Raw genomic sequence first — 6,646 nt, forward strand, 5'->3', positions numbered from 1 at the left:
TACTTTGTGTTAACTTATTTAAATGTCATAAGAACAATAGATAAGTTTTATATAATGTCTATTTTAAAGATTCTGTGTGGGGCAAAACGTTCTTAAGATAAAACAAATCTCTCATTCTCATCTTTTCTTTTCTTAATCTACTAAGTGTTTTTCTCCCTAAAACTGATAATACCAACTTTATGTATTCTAGTCCTCTTTTTTTTTTTTTTCTTTTTGGCATTTTTTGGCCAGGACTGGGTTTGAACCCTCCACCTCTGGCATATGGGGCTGGTGCCCTACTCCTTTGAGCCACAGGCGCCACCCTATTCTAATCCTCTTTTTAGAAACTACAAATTTTCCATTTTTGTCTTCAGTCCCAGTTATGTACTGCATGGCCCCCTTCACTTTTAATAACAGAGGAACAAATGTTCTTTATTCAATTTGTTTAATTTTTTTAGGTTAGGTGTTTTAAGATATACTTTTGAATCTGAAGAATAACTTTCCTGAAATTCCATCCCTACAACTCAGAAGCATGAGTGTATCATGCCTTTGGTGCAGAAAGCATGGTGATGGGAGGAGTTCCTCTTAGAAATACAGCGTCCCTAGAACTAAGACTCTAAAGTCCAGTTGGGAAAGCTATGGTGAAGAAGGAAAAATTAACATCTTGGAGGCCTTCTAGCTCATATTATATTTACTTAATTTGTTTTTCCAGAAACATGCACATTGTCAGCTGGAATTTAGGTTGTATTTACATGCATGGCCACTTGAGTCATTCTGTACACTTAGTCATTCTGTGATCCTACTCAATGGTTAAATGACTCTGATAATCATTCCTTTGACCAATAATGTGGCTATGTTACTCATGTGGACCTGGCCTTAAGCGTACGTTTGGATTATAGTTCTTTATATGTTAAAAGCAGTTGTTGTATTTGAATTCCTAGCCTAAATGTTGATCATTGATATATGTCAAAATTGGACCTAATGATTTGGTCTGGTGACCCTCGTTGCTGGGAAAATGATTGTTATGGTTATAAAGGTATGGACTTAAGGACTGAATTTTGTACCTTTTGATAAATGAAACTTAGTACTTCAAGACATATTTTTGGAGAAGTTCTAAGTGAAACAGCTCTTAAAATGTATTAAAGTAAGTGGTTGTAGAGGGAAGAGAAATGTTTCATTATGGGATCCCAGGCAAAAGGCTGTATGTTTGAGGATTGCCTTCATCATGAAGCACTGTAGGTGATTTAACCTCAAAATAGCAAAGCAATAGTTAGACTCAGAGAATAGAATTTATTATGTAAAAAAATTATTTCTGGAAAGTGCAAAGCATTGTAGTGAGTAATCAGATGAGGTCCATAGAAAGCTATGGCTGCATCACTAATAAATTGCAGAAGAGAAGTTGGGCCCTCTGCCAAATTGTGCCTAAAGTCCCTCAGCCAGAGACTATGATTCTTGTTTCCCCATTGACTTGTGTGATTTCACTTGCATAAAGTCACAGTGAACAAGGGGAGAATAATTTGTAAAAAGTGATTATGTAAGTAGTCCTGGGTTTTAGAAGTTTTCAGCTATCAGTTAAGTAGAAATTACTTGATTTTTCTGAGTCACTCTGATTAAAAGGGACCAACTGCTTTGACAATCAACTCTAAATACAAACAAGAGGGAAACTTAGTCTAACACCTTTTTAGCTTCCTTTTATCTCTTCCTTTCAATCTGATAGGAAGAAACCTTTACATTGACTGGCTTATACATTCAAAACCTTTGGACATTTCTTTTGAATGAGCCTTCACCCTCCATGGTGATATTTAAGACCCAGAAGCAGAGAAGGGAGACATCTTTACTTATACAGTATTTTGTACTTCATCTGGTAGACAAGCTTGCAGCTACATTGCTATGTATGGGCATATTTTCTAAAAGTTACCTGGAAGTGAATATGAATAAGGAATGGATGAATGACTTAATATTGAATTTATTTGTAAAATGGTTTTGGTGTTTTTTTCTGAATTCTATAATATAGAAACAAATTCTAACTTTTTCTCATTTCTTAAATTTTTAATTACTGGTAGTTCTCAGAGAAATGTAAGACACTTCTCTGTGTCCATTTCACAGAGAAATTCATATTCGGTACCATTCAAAAAATATTTGAATGACTTCTATACATCCCTTTTAATAGAACTAAAGCCAGAATCCATGCCATTATGAAATGGAAGGTAGGCTGTTTGAAGTGGGGATATCCTCTGAAATCATTCCTGGAATTATCATTTATTGCTACAAAGTTAGCTGATATTAAATGCTGTTATGACTGTTGGATTAGCTATTTCACTTACTTGAGATGGATTCTCTCTGTGCTTCAGGTTTAAAGCATTAAGCCTTTTTTTTGAGACAGAGCCTCAAGCTGTGGCCCTGGGTAGAGTGCTGTAACATCACAGCTCACAGCAACCTCCAACTCCTGGGCTCACATGATTCTCTTGCCTCAGCCTCCCAACTAGCTAGGACTACAGGTGCATGCCACAACACCCAGCTATTTTTTTATTGTAGTTGTCATTGTTTGGCAGGCCTGGGCTGGATTTGAACCTGCCAGCTTATGTGGCTGGTGCCTTAGCCTCTGAAGCTACAGGCACCGAGCCAGCATTAAGCCTTTTTAGTGGATCATTTAGATTTCTTCTTTTCTTATAAATGATGGTAGAGCTCTAGTATTATAATTTTTACAGCAAATCTGGTTCTAGTCTACCAAGGAATTTAACTTTTCTGTGTGTCCTTACTCTAAGCTAATGGCTGAATTACTTAGCCAGGTCTTGAAAAGCTTTTGTGTTCTCTGTTAATAGGAACTTGTTCCTTTAAATGAGAGGTTCTCAACCTTGGCACCATTAACATTTCTGGTTGGATAATTCACTGTTGTGGGGAGGGGGCCTTGTCCTGTGTATTGTAGGATATTTAGCAGCATGTCTGGCTTCTACCCGTTACAGTTCAGTAGAGTCTCCTCCCCAGTTATATTAACTTCCATACATTAATGTCTATCCCCTGGGGCAGGAGGCTGGGAACAAATTCTCCCTTGGTTAAGAATCAGTACTTTTTACACTAACATTCCTTTTGTCCAGTGTCCATTTGTTTTCACTCTGCAGCCATGTGCCACTTGAGTTGTTGTATGAGAGAAGGTGTTATATCTAATAATCATGGATTCCAGGAATGACCGCTGGTATTTCCCTTTTTCGTAATGCCCATTTTTATGATTTTCAAATAATGTTAGAACTCAGGGGTAGAAGGTTCAACTTACCTTTTTCAGCAGGATCTCAATTTTTATTTCTTAACATTCTTGCTTATTTTAGGACAGTGATTATTAACCTACCTCTGTGTTATTATCAATGGGATCCAACTTTATGATAGATTTTTACCTTATCTTTAAAGTTTAATATTTTGAGTGTACTCCAGAAAATGGATCATCATTCTTTCTTATTCATTGTCTAAAATGCACAGATTTTGCATACTGTGGAAGTGATTAAATATAGAAAAATATTATATAAAGTTTGATAATTGTATAGGAAAGTTAGCTGGTGTTGACATCAATTTTGGGTGTAATCAGAAGAATGTCTTCTCATGATAACTGGTCAATAACTTGGTATAGTTACTGGCTCTATTCTACATATAGATGTGATACAAGGCACTTAAATGTGGCTCCTACATGGAAAGCGGAATTTCAACTTGAATTAAGTGCTTCTGTACCTCTTGCCAGTGATCTGAACCAGAATAAGGAGGAATGAGAAATGAATCTTGATGATTGACTTATTCTTAGAATTAATGATGTGTAAAAAGAGTTGGCATCTTGTACCTGAGTTTTTCTTAGGGCTAAATAGAAAATCAGAAGACCCACAAAGGTCGGAGTTAATCATTAACTTAAAAGCAGTTGGAGAGAGTGTGAAAGCATTCATCAGGAGGAGCTAGTGTCTCTCTGACTGCAGTCAGACCATCAATCAGCTCACTAAAACCTTATCCATTGTTGGTAAGTCTAGGCAAAGGGAGAAGAATGCTAAAATGCATGTTATCCTTTACCAAAAATTCATTCCTTTGGCACAAATTTTCTTTATTTGGCTGTTTAATGTGTCTGTAAATAATGAAATATAAAAATAAGATTCAGTGTAGCAGAGTTGGCACTTCTTCTGACACAATTAACTTAGCCATATCCCTTCATCTTCACCCTAGCATGTATCATACCGTTTTCTTTTTATAAAACCACTATAAAACTATTAAAATTTTAAAAATGAAGGTTTGTACTTAAAAATCACTGAACTTTTAGAAACACTGCACTACATATCTATATCTCTATTCCTACCTTTTTATAAATCACTGACTGTAAAGGAAGAAAAATAAAAGGAAAAACTAGACTAAAGTCTTACCTTTCTCTGACCTAAAATAAATAGGTAAAACTTTTCACTCAATATTGTGGAGATGTCAAAACTGGATTCTAGTTAATTTCCCATATTGAACAGGTTAGAGGGACACCAGCAAACCAAAAAATGATGATCTAACAAATTTAACAAGGGGGGTAAGGGAGAGTAAACTATTTTTCAGTAGATTTGCACTTTAATATTATGAACTGGATATTGGTAGGAAGTACTTCCAAAGGACAGATGGGTAAATACCTAGCCTGCACATGGATGCTAGAGAATCAAACCTCACCCTTGCATGTTCTAAGCCCCATTACCCATTGCTGTCTGTCAGCATAATTGAAGTCAGGAATTTCCTTTTTCTCTACCTGGGTCATCTCCCATGTCTGCTAAGGGGACTCAAAAACTTGGTGAGTCATCTTTCCCACATCTAGATTTTAAAACTAAGTGTTAGCTAAATTAAGTTGTGGGTATCATTTTAGAGGTGGAAAGTTCTTTGCTTCTTTCATCAGTAGGGTACCTGCCTCTGGGGTGCTGTTGCCTAGAGGGATCAATCCCATCAAAAGACAGAGAGAGGAGTTGAAAGCTGACGAGAATATACATATAGCCAGATACTTCTCCCAGGTTATCAGTTATGCTGATCATGAACATCATTCCAGAATCTTCCGCTTCTAGAACCAACTCCATTCTGAAGAACATTTTAACAACTATTGATAGTTTAGTAATAATCTTTTGTATACAGGAATTTTGTAGCATGACTATGACTAAACTTATTGTGTTAAATTATTTAGAAATGTTGAGTTTCTGAATGTTATTTTGTGAGATTTGTTTTTAAATGGTAATAAATTGTGTTCTTTTATAAAAAAGATATGTTTTTTTTTGTGACATGGTTCTTGCTTTTAGCTAATATAGAGCAACTATGTAAACTTCCAATGATACTGAATTCCAAAGATATTTGACCTTTGGATAACATACTTCATGCAGCTTGTGTGTGTCATGCACACAAAGGAGAGAAAAAGAAAAAAACAACTCATTTATTTGTTAATTCCCCCTCCCCCCGGAGTTAACTACCAATGATAATCTTAAACCCAGGTTTGTTGGCTCGGCACCTGTAGCACAGTGGTTATCGTGCCAGCCACATACACTGAAGTTGGCAGGTTCGAACCCAGCCTAGGCCAGCTAAACAATGACAACTGTAACAAAAAAATAGCTGGGCATTGTGGCGGACGCTTATAGTCCCAGCTACTTGGGAGGCTGAGGCAAAAGGATCACTTAAGCCCAAGAGTTTGAGATTGCTGTGAGCTGTGATGCTATAGCACTCTACTGAGGGCAATATAGTGAGGCTCTGTCACAAAACAAAACAAACTCCAAGTTTGTAAATCCACTTAAGAAGTTCTCTGGGCACCACTTCAAATTATTAGGCTTCTGCTTGCTTCTAGGAAAGCAAGTTACTACTACATTTGACTACTCCTAGTCCTTGCATTACTTTCAGAAGTGTACAACCATACACGGTAAAAGTTAGCTGATGGGCTCTTGAATCCAAAAACAGGAATAACACAGCAATATCAATAACATTACTGATTTTGCCAACATATATTCTGTGCTATCAAACAAAATGTAGTAGCAGAATAGAATATAACTATAGTGAAGTTTCTACTTCTTATTCTACAGTTAATTGTGAAACATTTCTTGGTGCTGCCCCCCCCGAAAAAGCACAGAAATTTTCATCTGAACCTATAAAGAGAAAGCCTTAATTCAGATCCTAAATAGCTCATTATTTTTAGTTAATTTCTTGTAACAAAGGGTGGACATCTAGAATTCTGACATTGTTTTATGTCATACATATATTAAATATACATGTGCATATGTGGATATATACAATTGTTATATAATTACATACAATAATAGTAAAAGTCTGAATCCTAGGTGTTGACTTCCCTCCTAGGATGCAATCAATTCTATAGCTATTTAATATAAAAAGAAGATATATCGGCTCAGTGCCTGTGGCTCAAGTGGCTAAGGTGCCAGCCACATACACCTAAGGTGACGGGTTTGAATCCAGCCCAGGCCCGCCAATGATGGCTGCAACCAAAAAAAAATAGCCAGGCATGGTGGCAGGTGCCTGTGGTCCCAGCTGCTTGGGAGGCTGAGGCAGGAGACTCGCTGGAGCCCAGGAGTTGGAGGTTGCCGTGAGCTGTGAAGCCATGGCACTCTACCCAGGGGGACAGCTTGAGGCTCTGTCTCAAAAAAAAGAAAAAAGAAAAAGAAAAACATCAGTGACTGCTTCT

The sequence above is a fragment of the Otolemur garnettii genome, unplaced genomic scaffold (genome assembly GCF_000181295.1).
Source record: "Otolemur garnettii isolate 467f Iridium unplaced genomic scaffold, OtoGar3 scaffold00020, whole genome shotgun sequence".
Classification (NCBI taxonomy): Eukaryota; Metazoa; Chordata; class Mammalia; order Primates; family Galagidae; genus Otolemur; species Otolemur garnettii.